Source organism: Astyanax mexicanus, chromosome 1, assembly GCF_023375975.1.
Source record: "Astyanax mexicanus isolate ESR-SI-001 chromosome 1, AstMex3_surface, whole genome shotgun sequence".
In the NCBI taxonomy this organism is placed as follows: Eukaryota; Metazoa; Chordata; class Actinopteri; order Characiformes; family Acestrorhamphidae; genus Astyanax; species Astyanax mexicanus.
The window spans coordinates 52,983,625-52,998,662 of record NC_064408.1 but is presented as its reverse complement, the minus strand read 5'-3'; positions in this window follow the sequence as shown (position 1 = coordinate 52,998,662).

Below are 15,038 nucleotides of genomic sequence, written 5' to 3'. Positions count from 1 at the left end.
CAAGACATATAGATATGTCCCCTGAAGTATAACAATAAAGCAAAATGTTATACATAGCAACTTTGATATAGCTACATCCCTACTGCTGATTTTAAAACACAAATTTTATGTCCAGTTTCAATTTTGTTTTGGTCCAGTTTTGACAAATGTTTCAGAGCTGTGGGGGCATTTGGAAGCTTATCCATTATTAAATTACTTTGTTGCTTACTGTCACTGTAAAGGAAGATGTGCCAGAATTCATTGTTAGTATTTTAGTTCAGTCTCTTGGAGCATCACACTTGTGAGGCTTAATTTACCAAGGATGCTTCAGTTCAAAGTTGTTCATTACATTTTATAACTAATAATTATTAAAAAGACAAGTGTTTTACATATGACTTTCTATTTTTTTTATCTATCTATCTATATTTTTTTATCTCAGCCACTCGCAGTACAGGTTTAAAAGCTGTCTCTGTGTTAACCTGTATACACCAAAAACACACACACATACACACACATATGAACATGCACACCTGGACACTGACCATCTATACTTGTCATGGCCACCTCATTCCAAACAAGCCCCTGCAAACCCACCTCGCCCCATCTAACTGGCAGGTCGATGGACGCTTTCTGACAAATCTATTTGGGGCAAATTGTCAGTGAGAAACTTCCGCCTGAGCTGGCCCGGACAAAACTGGCTGTTGGACGGACTAAATCCTACTGCAGGAGGGTTGGGACAATGGGCCACGAATGTGTTGATGTGCTGGCAGTGGCTTGGGCCTGACAATGGCCGGATTAATTGGTCCCTTGGCTGACTGATTTGAGATGGCTTCACTCGGGTCCTCTCCACGGGGAGCCCCATTGTCCTGCTCCTGATTCCCACTTTTCACAAACTCCAAACAAAAGTCAATTTCTTTCTCAAGGGAGTTTGGGAGAAGAGGAGAAATATCGGGCCCTCATGTTTCGGCTTGGAGGAGAGATTGACTCAAAAAGAGGACTCTCTTTTCTTCCTTTTGCCTCCGTCTTCGTTTTTCAAATGGGTGACTTAACTCTCTCTCCCTTTCTCTTGCCCCTTTCTCTCTCCATTTTCTCTCCCTCTCTCTCTCTCTCTCTCTCTCTCTCTCTCTGTATGTACATCTCCTCCACTCCTTAAGTCACAGTGCACCTCCTGGTCATAACTTGTCTGGTCATGTGTATAGAGGACACTGGAGAGGCTTTAGAAGAGGGCCAGAGGATCAGTATTATGTGCTGTGTGCTGCTGCGGCACCTGTTGAGAGAGCTGAGCTGAAGAGCCCACTCATTAATATTAAAATATCAGAGATGCCATCATTTTGCTGCACTGAAATCGGTCTGATGTCGCCCATATCTCCCCCCTCCCTGCTCGCCCCAGGACTCCCCGGGGACTGTGTTCTCTCTGCCTTCCAGTCAGCCACCTCCAACCCCCGACATTTCTACTGCCCTCCTCCTTTTTCTCCTGCCCTCTCATTATCATTCTCTTTTTTGAAAGGCCTCGTTAACAAATTATGACAGCTGGCTAGAGAAGCTTGGGCCGTTCACACCATTTAGACAAACAGTTTGGGGTCTCAGGACGAACAGGCTTCATTTTTACTCTGACATTCAACTTGGTTCTGTGTGTTTGCCACGGCTTATTGATCTCCTCAGGTGACAGTTTGTGAATGGAAGGGTCCAGAGAAATGATGCGCCTGCCAAAAGCTATCCGATCATGTTATGATTATGATAATCCTGATATAATAGCAATGTAATGCAGGGTCTGAGATTTGCCACCGTTTATTCTCGACTGGCACTTTCTCCCAACAACTTACAAGGGACCATTTTGGGTTACATGAAGCCCACACTAGACATATAAACACCATTTAACCTGATGCTAAAAACTAATTTAAGATCTTTTATTGTTTGTTGAACAAACATTTTGCGAAAACCCTGTACCTTTTCTGTAAGCTTAATAAAGGTTTTCAATTTTATGTTGAATGGACCAAACAACATCAAAAATGACTACCTCTGTTTTAGTATTTATACTGACATGTGTCACTTACTTCCCATTATTTCTAGTACATGGAAAATAATAAACCAAAGTAAAATAAGTGCATAAGATTGAACCTTAGATGAGATGTTAAAAGAAATTGCTGAAGGCAAACAGTGAGCTGATCAAATGTTCCATCCATTTTTACCAATCATTACAATCCCAACTCTGAAGCAGCACTTCTTTCATAATTGCAGTTTTCCTGCTTTGCTCGGCCCCTCTGTGACCCGGCCTGCAAGGGTCAAAGGTTCGGAGTCACGGTTCTCGACAACACCCCCCCCCCATTCCACTCACCCCCACAATCACCGGTCCGGATCACAGTCACAATGCATTTATCACTGATTTGGGAAATTTTAAGTACATTAATATACATTGCATTTTTTGTGCATATATTTGTTTTAATCTTGGTTCGTTTCACACTCGTTGCTGCATCTGTCACATTTCACATTGCCACCCACTCCCACTGGATTCTCATCCCAATTATCATCGTTCACATGTACTAGTTATGGAAATGAGGGTTACATAATGAACTTAACACACTGCATGTAACTGTGTATAGTTGAGCTGTTATTAAAGATTGATTCTTTTTTTATTTGATTTCTTTTTGCTGCTGATTGACATACTATCTGTAAATATGCATGATGTGCTGCGACAAAAAGGCCTGAAGGAACTGTTTCTTGTGTAAACAGTTTAAATAGCTTTGTGGGTGAATGGTGAATGGAGCAGTTATGACTGTGTGACGTTGGCCTTTCTGACTGTGGGAAGATCACACCCCACTCATTAAGTGAGGAAGCTTCATTTTTGGGATCAGACTGGGGGACAGACAGAGAGGGGTGGGGTTGAGGGTGGAGGGGTAGGAGGGGTAGGTGTTACTGAGGGGTTCCATTGTTTTCCAAAAGAACAGTTTGTGTTGTTATTATGCTCCTTTTGCATGGCTGGCATCGTCATTTGTTGTCTAAGTGGATTAATAATATGTAAGTGATTTATGGGTAATGTTGATTTCAGATCACGCTCATTAAGCACCCTGTGACCTCCCTGTTTCTGTTTTCTTGTGGAGTAGGTGTACAAATATTGGGTATGTTGTATAGTGTGGGAGCCAATAAGTGTCACTTCCTTTACAGTAGCAACTTTTACGTTCTGTTTTCCTCACAGGGGAAAAGATAATCGTGCAGTTCTCTCTCTTTTCCCATAGCCGGATTCCCTCAAAAGGTTCAAACACAAATGGTGCACAGAAGCCTGGCACTTGCCCCTCACTCCTCGGACCCCAAACTATCATTCATAACCTTTCTGCACCGCTGCGAAATAAAGGAGAGGAGAAGAGAGGAGAGGAGAGTAGAAGAGAAGAGGGGAGAAGAGGGAGGGGAACAGGAGGGCTGCAGGGAGGACCATGAACGCTTATTTAAAAAGATTTCCTTTATTGGACCATGTGCAGGCAGTTCACTCACAAAGGCCTTAAATAGGATATTTTCTGTTCCCTATAGTCACTCTCCCTTTTAAGTGCCGAAGCAAAAAAAGTAAGTTTACAACTCCTCGCACAATGGAGCTCTTCACTCTCAGGTTGCTGAGACCCAGGCTGACCTGGGAAAGTTAATTAGGAGGCCAACAATGAGCGAGTCTGAGCAAAATACCTCGCCTCTCCTCCAGCCAAAGATGTCATCCATTAATTAGGCAAATCTTTAAGGTGGGCTTATTGAATTTACAGAAAGGCCGCGGTTTGGGCGGGCTGCATTTTTTTGATCAGGCCCTCGCCCCACAAACAATGCCTTCTCCTGGTTCAGGAAGGCGGGAGGGGATTGGCGGCGAAGAGGAGGACGAGAAAGAGAAGAAGGGGAAGAAAGGAGAGGAAGAGAAAGAAACGTATGGGTTGCAGAGCAGCTAGCCTCAATGGGAGTGATGGGGAGATTCACAGGGAATTTTACAGGGGTGGAGGGGGGTGCTCATGCTTCAGCGATGATGTCATGCAAAGGCAACCTGGGGCCTTGGGAAGAGAAGGAAAGGAGGGGGCAGACTCCAGCCACGGAGGCCACTCAAAGTTAACATTACTGCATCTTGGCCAAAGCAGCCTTTTCTATAGAGTACTCTTGCCTCACACAAACACACACAGAAACACACACACACACGCACACAGCCTTATTGATCAAAACCCTCACCTTGCCTCTGTTCTTCTGCATGAGCATCATTAGCACATTTTGGGAAATGCCTTGTGCTTGAATGTTTTCAGTTGATTGCAGTGAGTGGGCCTAATTCATCGCTTGATCAGCACATCTTATTGCTAATTTGGCCTAATGTTTGTTGCAGTCTGGGCTTAGAGTTTAGTACAAAAACATTCTAATTAAATATTCCAAAAACTGATTTTGGACCATTCATAGTCATTCCCATAACGTCAACATGTGTATGAAATGGCAAAACATATCCTTGACAGATTTGATCACTGAAAGTACTGTTTTGGGTATTGTGCCCATGTATTCTTTATATAGGAATTGAAACACCATTTAAATCATTTAAAAGCTGTTGACCAGTCTCGTCCACAGTTACACATCATTTGAAATATATTAAAAATATTTACAATTGTTTTTATATCAAATTATGCCACTTTCTTAAGCTCTGTTTGCACTGTTGTAAGGCACATTCAAAAATAAAAATAAGAACACAGAAACATCACAAATAAACAAACATATTTTCCTCAAGTGTTAACATGGTTTTCAGAAGTGATATGTTTAAACATATATTTGTGTTTTTAAAGATGATTTATTAAAAAAACTATTTGAATATTACACAATATTTTATTTTTAAATGTTCGAGTGTTTTTGCCTTATTTCCAACTAATTAGGCCTATAACTTATTTTGTCAACTTTTCTTTTATCTCATATACTTCAAAATATGCTTAACACATTGTTTTCTTCAATTTTAAAGGTTCATTGTTAAATGTAAACATCCCAAAATAGGTTATAATGTGTAAAGAACAGTTTGATCCCTAATAAACATTGTAATGCGTTCAATGGAAAATTGGAGGCCTTATTTAAAATGTAAAGAACATTTTTATAATGTGCATTTTGCCTACATCTAAAAAGTGCTTTCAGGTCTTGCTGACTTCCATGTAGGCAGCCAGTAAGCTGTGTAAGGCTTTGAGCTGGGGGGCTGACAGGAGGAGGGGGGGGGTATCTTTCTGCCCGCCCTTTTGACATGACCAGTCTTTGTGCTCAGAAGCTCCTACCCTTGAAGACAAGATCCCCCCCCCAACTACTCCCCTTCACTTTTTCTCCTCCTCAGTCCACTCTGCTCATGGGGCACCAGCTCCCCCCTGCACCTCTTCCCCAGGAGCCTAATCGGAGGGGTGGGTCTATGTGTTTTGTTGCTGGTGAAAAACAATCACTCTCTGGGCCATTACAGTTGCTGCACGTCCTCCTTTAATTGGTGTAACGTGCGGAGGAATGAAAGAGAGGGTGGCCTGCGAGGAGAAGGAAAGCCGTCTCGCACTAAACTGCACTCAAGGGCCAAAAAAAGTTCAGAGTTGGCCACTAACAAGGAGGTGCAGGGGGGGACTTTCTTTCAGAGACATCACGCTAAAAAAGCCCACATCAGTGTTTGGCCCCTTAGAAGTGTTTGCTGTTCTTCTCATTTGTAAACAAGACCAAAAATGACTGGGGCAGAAAAAAATAGGAAAGAAGCCTTACCTTAACCAGTCTGTAAAATGTATATACTATTACATCTAAAAAAAAATTAAATATCATTGAAAAGTTAATTTATTTCAGTAATTCAGTTCAAAATGTGAAACTCATATATTATATAGATGTATTACACACAAAGTGATCAATTGTAAGCGTTTATTTCTTTTATTGTTGATTATGGCTTACAGCCTATGAAAACCCAAAAAGTCAGTGTCTCAGAAAATGTAAATATTATACATACGGTACCTTTGGCAATGTGTGCCAAGTCCTGCTGGAAAATAAAATCTGCATCTCCATAAATGTTTTCAGCAGACAATATATAGTTAGAAGAACTATATTTCTACAGTTAAAAGAACAGTGTTAAAACAGCACAGTTAATAGAGAACAGTTAATAAAATGCAATAAAACAACAGTGTTACAACAGCTCAGTTAAAACAAGACATAGCAAAAATAACACAGTTAAAGAAGAGCTTAAAAAGGCAAAGTTAGAATGCATTTAGTATATCACAAAGATCACAGAGGAACACACCTAAAAAGGCAGATTAAACAAAGTTTTGGATGTTGACTGTTAGCCTCATTGATTCTAAACATATTCAACAACAAAGGTTTGGACTTGAAAGTGGCTGGTTCTAAAGAGAAACAGCAGCTTAAACAGTTTAGTTTGCAAAAGTTTTTTTAAAGAGTTTTATTTTCTCAGTGGGAACTTCTTGATCAGATCCACAGTTGCTGAACTGCTGAAAAGTGTGCAGTTTTTCAGATACACAAACCAAGAATGGAGCTTAATTTTCTAATCTTTCTTTAATATTAAAGGTTAAAATCCACTAAAATCCACTTTTTCTTGTTGTTTGTGAAATACTATAGGTCTCTCTGCTGCACATGAAACTGTTTCTCAGCCTTTATTGTCTGCAGTAGATAGTAAAAGAAAATCGTCAGAAATATGTATCTCCAGTTGATTCTGCATTTTACAGAGACATTAAACATTAAACACTAGGAAAGCATGGTTTGACAAGGCAGCTCAACCTGTGTTGTTCGCGCTGAAATTGTATGATATACAGCAAACTCTGGGGCTTAAATATGGTAAACTGCCCAAGACCAGAATCATGAAATCTGTTTATAGTGCTGCCGTGGGGTGAGTGGATTTGTGGCCACAGGGATTATTTGTGCTACTGCGATGATAGTGGCTTTGCAGTCACGGTGAGGCCACGCATTCGGCCGGGGAGACCAGCACCGATAACATTCCTCAGCCTCAGGCCGCTCAAGTCTGGCAATAAGTGAAGTCTAAGGGTTAACTTTACCTAGCACTCAGTGCTGTATCTTAACAACTGAGGCTGTATCTCTGAAAACATTTTGTCCTTTGAGTTTTAGAGCTTTACAATTTACTGTGGGGAAAGGCAGGTAGGCGTTCTCTGCTGCAGTGCCCTTAGCCAATCAGAGGCGATATATTTGTATGTTTAAATATTTATAAGCAAGAGCCAAAACCTGTCTTTATTTAGAGAGCTCTAATTCAGTGATCTAAAGCAGGGCTAAATAGAAACACTTGAGCACTTTTTTTCTCAAAAACAGCTCACACATCATTCATTAATACTACAGACCACAACTAGACATTTTTAAAGTTCTGCAAGGTTTGCATGATTATTATGAGTCACATTTTATCTGTAGCTTTTAATGATTTGTTGAACTTTTATGTTTGACTTTCTTCTTCTTTTCGCAAGTATTTTTCTAGCTAATTTCTTAAAAAACACCTCTCTCTCGCTCTCCCTCTCTCTCTCTCTCTGTGCGGGCTACTAGAGGTTGTCAGTCGGGCTTTATGTTCAGTCCACTGGAGCTGAAAGAAGTCAGCATCTTGCCTTGTTATGAAACGAGCCGTGTGCGGGTGCCGTTTTGGGCCGGGGCGATTCTGGGGGAAAAGAAAGGGGGAGAGACCAGCAGCGACGAAGTCAAAGCCACCTTTGTTCCACTCTCGCCGGCTGCGGGTTTGGTAATTATCCCGTCTGTATTTGGAGACTCCGGAATACGGAGCCAAGCAGCCCGACGAGAGCGGAGCACAACACCGTCAACAACGATTAACTTCTCCACCGAGCACTGGGACATCAATCACACAACGCCACTGCCTGGCTGGACCCACAAGCTCTAATTTACTGAATAACAGCTCTGAAATGAAATCTCTAAAGAGTTCTTGACATATATATATATATGGTTATAACCATATATATGGTTCTAGATTATGGTTCTAAACTGTTCTATGCACAGCTTACTTAAAATGAGTCAGGGCTGTACATTGGCAAGAACTTGATAATACAGGTGTTATGATTCAATATATTGTTATACTGTAAGCAAGACAATGAATTGCGTTTTTTAAAATCATTTTTATTTTTAAATCCACACCATTATATTTATAAAATGAATAAAAGTAATGTTTACTTTTTATCCAAACATAACAGTAGGAACTAACGCCAGAGTACCACACTGCTGTCTAAATACAACATTAAGAGAACTACTGTCTGAAATCCTTCTTTATATGCAAACTAAAATATAAAAATCAATATTGTGGTTTGAAAATTGATACACCACTGCAAAACAAAACACCACAATACTTATTATATTATGATATTTTTTATTGCGTCTTGAGAAACCACTAATGTATATGGTTTTAATGTTTTTTTTTATACTAGGAAACCTTGAACAATTATAAGTGGTATGACATAACTGCCTTAAATATGTGGGTCAAAAAATTGTGGATACAATCTTATCTGCGAAGGTGATACTTAATCATGTGTGCTCCTGCTTTGCTGTGATGGTAACCTGCTGCTTTTTCTAGGGGAAAAAAACAAGGTTTACATTATGTGTAGGACTTCATACTTAATATATTGCAAATAATGTATTGTCTAAAATGTATAGGAGACTTCAATTTAATCAATAGGTTTACTACAAAGAATTGCAGGCCCTATGCATAAGTGACTAATCAAACAGTTGGTCACTAATGTTGGTAGGTCACTTTTTCCTTTGTATACAGCTATGCTACGTTCTACTTAACAACATCTGACAAGGCTTGATCAGTAGGGAGAATTTACAGGCTTACTGCACAGCCAGGTTGAGATGGGGAACAGTCATTTCCATCATAATAGCATTAGTCCCTAATGGAGGGGAGCGCTCTGATATCCCTGGCCAGAACAGTAAAGATACGGGGCAGTTCATTAGCTCGCAGGACTCTCTTGGAAGGCTTTTTGCAAAGGTCCACTCATTGGAAAGTGAGATAGTATTTTCTCTTGCTTGGCTCTGCTTTCAGATAACAGCATGAGACCTGAGCTTCACCAGTTGTCATCCCCAGGGCCGCCGCTCTGCATACGCAGACAACGCAGCCAGCGTTAGGCCTCAACCATTTTGCAGTTGCAGGGAGCCAAATTGACTGAGAATGAAATGTGTTGAAATTATGACATTATTAAATTTAAAACCCAATGTGAATTATTTATGATACGCTCATCTTTTTTGTCTTTAAACATTGCATGGGGCACCTACTCTACTACTTAAAAGCGGCACGTTATTATTTTTGTGCATAATATAATGCCCCCACCCCTATTGCCTGAAATGGCACGGCTCGGTTTGCTCTGTTGGTTGTTGCCAGATGTGACATTTTCCAGTCAAATAAATAATCAAAAAATGCATGGAGGCGCTAAATCTTGCGCATGTTTAACCATTTTTAAAGTGTATGTGGCCATTCTATACAAAAACTCGTCCAGTGCAATATTTGTGTAAGTTAAAAACTTAAAATAAAATAAACAAATAGGATGAAAAATCGTAACTTATCTGGCAACCTTAGTCCTAACTAAAGTAGCAACGCTACTTGAGTTTGGCAGGAGACAAGTTCACCGCGCGAAGTTGCTACTAAATGGTAATTCAACTATGAAGCGACGGTTTGAGTCTGGAGCTGAGAAGAAGAAAAAGAAGCAGAAAGATGAGGCCCATGCATCCCTTTCTGGTGAGTAACTTCGATGATAAAGGTTTAAATAGTTTTGATTACTTCATGTTCAGTGGTCAGGGCCGCTGCTAAGGTTTTGGAGGCCCTAAGCATAACTGGTCAGGGAGGCCCCCCCCCAAAAAAAAAAAAAAAAAAAAACACACACACACAAACACAAAAGGTTTACGCAAAATTTTACTATTTATTAAAATTACACATGTAACTGTGCATATTTACAACGTTATAAGTAAGGCCAATAACAGTGAAGAACAGCACAAGAGTACTATTTATAATGTATAAATAATAAATGAAACGATGCATGTCTATTTTAAGCAGTGGACACGTCATTTACACAAGCCAGCCTTAAAGGTTATGAAATTATCGTTTATATTCGTGGTGTATTTATATCAGCCTGTCAAAATCTATAGAGCTGTCTGATCCTGCTGTCATACAGACCATTTGGATAGTGCACTGACGGCATTAGTCAATAGGTAGGCTACTCTGTTTATTAATTTTTTATTAAAGTCACTAAAAATCTTCAAACTACACTACTACTATTTGCAAACGTGCCACGTGCCTTGCAATACCCAGATTAGTTTCTATAAGCGTTTAAAGCTACCAAATCAGCAAAGCCAACGTTACTAGCTCAGGCAACACCACTGAACATGAAGTAATCAAAACTATTTAAACCTTTATCATCGAAGTTACTCACCAGAAAGGGATGCATGGGCCTCATCTTTCTGCTTCTTTTTCTTCTTCTCAGCTCCAGACTCAAACCGTCGCTTCATAGTTGAATTACCATTTAGTAGCAACTTCGCGCGGTGAACTTGTCTCCTGCCAAACTCAAGTAGCGTTGCTACTTTAGTTAGGACTAAGGTTGCCAGATAAGTTACGATTTTTCATCCTATTTGTTTATTTTATTTTAAGTTTTTAACTTACACAAATATTGCACTGGACGAGTTTTTGTATAGAATGGCCACATACACTTTAAAAATGGTTAAACATGCGCAAGATTTAGCGCCTCCATGCATTTTTTGATTATTTATTTGACTGGAAAATGTCACATCTGGCAACAACCAACAGAGCAAACCGAGCCGTGCCATTTCAGGCAATAGGGGTGGGGGCATTATATTATGCACAAAAATAATAACGTGCCGCTTTTAAGTAGTAGAGTAGGTGCCCCATGCAATGTTTAAAGACAAAAAAGATGAGCGTATCATAAATAATTCACATTGGGTTTTAAATTTAATAATGTCATAATTTCAACACATTTCATTCTCAGTCAATTTGGCTCCCTGCAACTGCAAAATGGTTGAGGCCTAACGCTGGCTGCGTTGTCTGCGTATGCAGAGCGGCGGCCCTGTCAGTGGTGTTGCCTGAGCTAGTAACGTTGGCTTTGCTGATTTGGTAGCTTTAAACGCTTATAGAAACTAATCTGGGTATTGCAAGGCACGTGGCACGTTTGCAAATAGTAGTAGTGTAGTTTGAAGATTTTTAGTGACTTTAATAAAAAATTAATAAACAGAGTAGCCTACCTATTGACTAATGCCGTCAGTGCACTATCCAAATGGTCTGTATGACAGCAGGATCAGACAGCTCTATAGATTTTGACAGGCTGATATAAATACACCACGAATATAAACGATAATTTCATAACCTTTAAGGCTGGCTTGTGTAAATGACGTGTCCACTGCTTAAAATAGACATGCATCGTTTCATTTATTATTTATACATTATAAATAGTACTCTTGTGCTGTTCTTCACTGTTATTGGCCTTACTTATAACGTTGTAAATATGCACAGTTACATGTGTAATTTTAATAAATAGTAAAATTTTGCGTAAACCTTTTGTGTTTGTGTGTGTGTGTTTTTTTTTTTTTTTTTTTTTGGGGGGGGGCCTCCCTGACCAGTTATGCTTAGGGCCTCCAAAACCTTAGCAGCGGCCCTGGTCATCCCCATTTCTTGGGGGCGCTTTTTGGGCCGGCCACTGGCAGGGGAAGTCAAGCCTAATCTCTAGAAGAGAGAAAGGCAAAGCAACAATAACCAAGTCTAGCGTAAAAAATGAAAACGAAATCTCTATTATCAGCTCCAGCATTTCCCAGCGACCATGGGGGGAACATCGGACTAGTTTGTCATTTGAGTCAGATACCCAGCGGCTGAAGGGGTGGGATGGGATGGAGTGTAGATGGTGGCGATGGATGGGGGGAGGTCACACAAGGCTGGTAGACTCACACGACGTGGATAGCAATATTTCGGGGGGGGGGGGGGGGGACGGAGACCTTCACATTTGCAAAATCCCCCCTCCCTACCCCATCACATCCCGCCGTAAGCATTAAATGCAGCCTGACTTTATGTTGTATAGGCAGCACAGAACAAGAAAAGGAGCACGGCTCTTCGATAAAAGAAGGCGGTTTTGGGGGATTAGGGACGGCCCGGAGGATGGAGAATAACTGCTGCATAACTTTGCAGCTCCTTTGGCCCGTTGCTTAAAGGAGCCGAGTTTAGAGAGAGAGCAGCCTTTAGTTAACCCTTACTGCTCAAACAAGACCTCAATTTAGGCCCCGTTCAGTATGCTTTTTACCAGCAGCAATCACTTGAAACAACTGATATTGGTCAGACATAGTAGTTAATAGTTAAATATTATACATTCATGCATGATGTATTCAAAATATGGTACTATGTACTGTTATTTTGTTTATTAACCATTCTTTTAGCATTTTAAGCATTTCTTTTGCTTAGTAAGAAAAAGGGACATCAGCCAGGTTCATGTGAAACTGGAGTATCAAAGTGACCATTTTACTTTCTGGATCTGCTGTACAGTGTCAGTGATGTAGGGGTAAATATTTGTCAATGCATTTTCAAAGCTACAAGGTTGTTTAAGTTTCATCTGTGTATTTTTCAGGTGCTTAGTGAATTCCAGCATGGTACTGTGATAAGCTGTCACCTGTGCATGAAATTTACTCACTACTAAATATTCCACAGTCAACTGTCCGTGGTTTTATAACAAAGTGGAAGCAACTGGGGAAAAAGCAACAAGTAGTAGGCCTCACAAAATGACAGAGCGGAGTCAGCAGATGCTGAGGTGCATAGTGCACAGAGGTTGCCAGAGTCAGTTGCTACAGACCTCCAAACTTCATGTGGCCTTTAAAACAGCTCTAGAGAGTGCATAAAGCAATAAGGGACATGTTCTTTGGTGTAAGGAATCGCATAGCTAAGTCTGGCAAATAGCTAAGTCAGGAAATCACATCTCTGACTGCATTGTGCCAAGTTTAGTTTGGTTTGAAAGAACTTGATTGGCCTGCACTGTGTCCTGACCTCAACCCCTTTTATCACCTTTCGAATAAATCAGAGCAGAGTCCGCATACCAGGCATCGGTCTTATTTAATCTTTAGACATTTAGTCTGGTATACTGTTGATTGTTGAAGTAAAATAACTGATACCACTGTCTTCTAAACCATTTACACGTTTTAAATCAAATATTTTAACTGCAAAAAGCAATAATGTTAGAGGAAAATATGAGAACATTTTTCGAAGAACTGAAGCAGAGCTGATTTTAACCCATTTGAAATGGTAGGGTAATGCTATGGGGTGAAACAGGCTGTTAATGCAATAAACATCTCAAATATCATACAGCTGAAATATTACTGAGTGGAGCAGTAGAAAAAACAATGTCAGAGACTCATAGACAGTATTAAGGCATAGGGTGTTCTTTTTTCAGTAGGATATGGCATTTTTGCTTAATTATTTTGATTAAAGTTATATTATATATTATATTATATGTATATATTCTCTTTAATAAATTATTAAATATTGAGTTTTTTAACTGTAAGTCACTTTTGTTTTTGGTGAGATAATCTAAAATGGCCAATTCTTCATTGGTCGTTGTGTATTTTCATTAAGGTAGTTTAGTTAACTAACAGGAAGAATGAAATTAACATTACTAACTGAAAACTAGACCAACCACAAACTGTCTGAGAATTATATATATGTTGGCCACCAGAATACAATAGTGACGTTTTTTTTTACAGCAGCAGTTCCTCCCGCTGGAAATCAGAACACAAATTGGTTGATTTTCTGTCAGTTTTTTTGTGTTAGTAGCTAGCTACACTGACAGACTAAAATTTAAACAATAATGTTGCGGACAAAAAAGGCACGTTATATTGATATTGACCCTAATAAGAGGTAGGGTGAATTAACATTGCCATAAGGGTCACACGGGACAGTTTAGCTGAATGTTTTTTTTTTACTCGTTACTCTTTAAAACTCGTTTTTGCTAGTTTTGAGTACTAGCCATGACACCACAAAATCAAAATGAACATATGTATTGCCTATTTGCACCCACTAGGTACAAAACTAGCAAGAAAGCTCAAAAAATGTCCTAATGACCCTTATGTCACCCTACAGGCCTACACCTGCACCAGCAGGACTGTGGAGTACAGGCAGTAATATGTAGGGTTTAGACTGGCACCATTTGTTGAGCTCTCATATTTTGTGAAGCAAGACCACCAAAATCAGCAATATGACTTTGGCCATGTGTTGGAGTTGTTCCACATTAACGGAGCTGTGCTAGAGAGCTAAAGCCACAATCCAGCACAGAAAAAACTGCGCGCGCACTGACGCCCAGGCTGTAGCTGTACTGTCAGAATAGGGCTTAATGTGAAGCATCCTGCATCCCCCACGCTTTCCATTAGCTCTGATGACTGCGGGATTGCCGCGGACTGCAAGTTATCAAGAGGCACTAATTTCGCATTAAAGACCATTGACTGCGATGCCTTGATTCGAGGGTTTGGGACAATTACCACAATCAGAACCGGAGCCCGAGATCGTTTACCTTGACTCCGTAATTATTTTTTCCGTGGCTCGCGAGGACGAAAAATTGCACGGTGTCAAAAAAAGCGGCGGGCAGCAGAGAGACGAGAGAAACAGAGAGAGAGAGAGAAATCTGCGCCATTAGAAAACCTTGAGCGTAAAGCAGACTGATTCAGAGCGCTGTGGGAGTTGGGTGGTTGAGGGGGGGCACTCTGTGAGAAATATTGTGGGGGATCCCCCTCTAGAAGTGCGTGTGAGTGGAGTCGTGCAGACTCAGTGTGTGCACATACAGCGTGGCGACCTCAGTCATTTCTAATGTTCCAGCAGTGCGCTGAGGAGCAGAGGGGCCTATTCAGGGCCTAAAGCCCCCCACCCCGTGTAACGCGCCCCTCCTCTTCCCTGAGACGAGTCAGGGAAAGATTTTAGAAGAAGAACCCCCGGCAGCACCACCACCACGCAGCTGCACCCTTAAAAATGGGGTTCCTTAAGAGTTTAGTAATGTTTCATATGCAGTGGCATGCAAGACATGTGAGCACCAAAGGTTAACAGTTCTGTTACTGTGAATAGTTAAGTGATATCTAAAAGC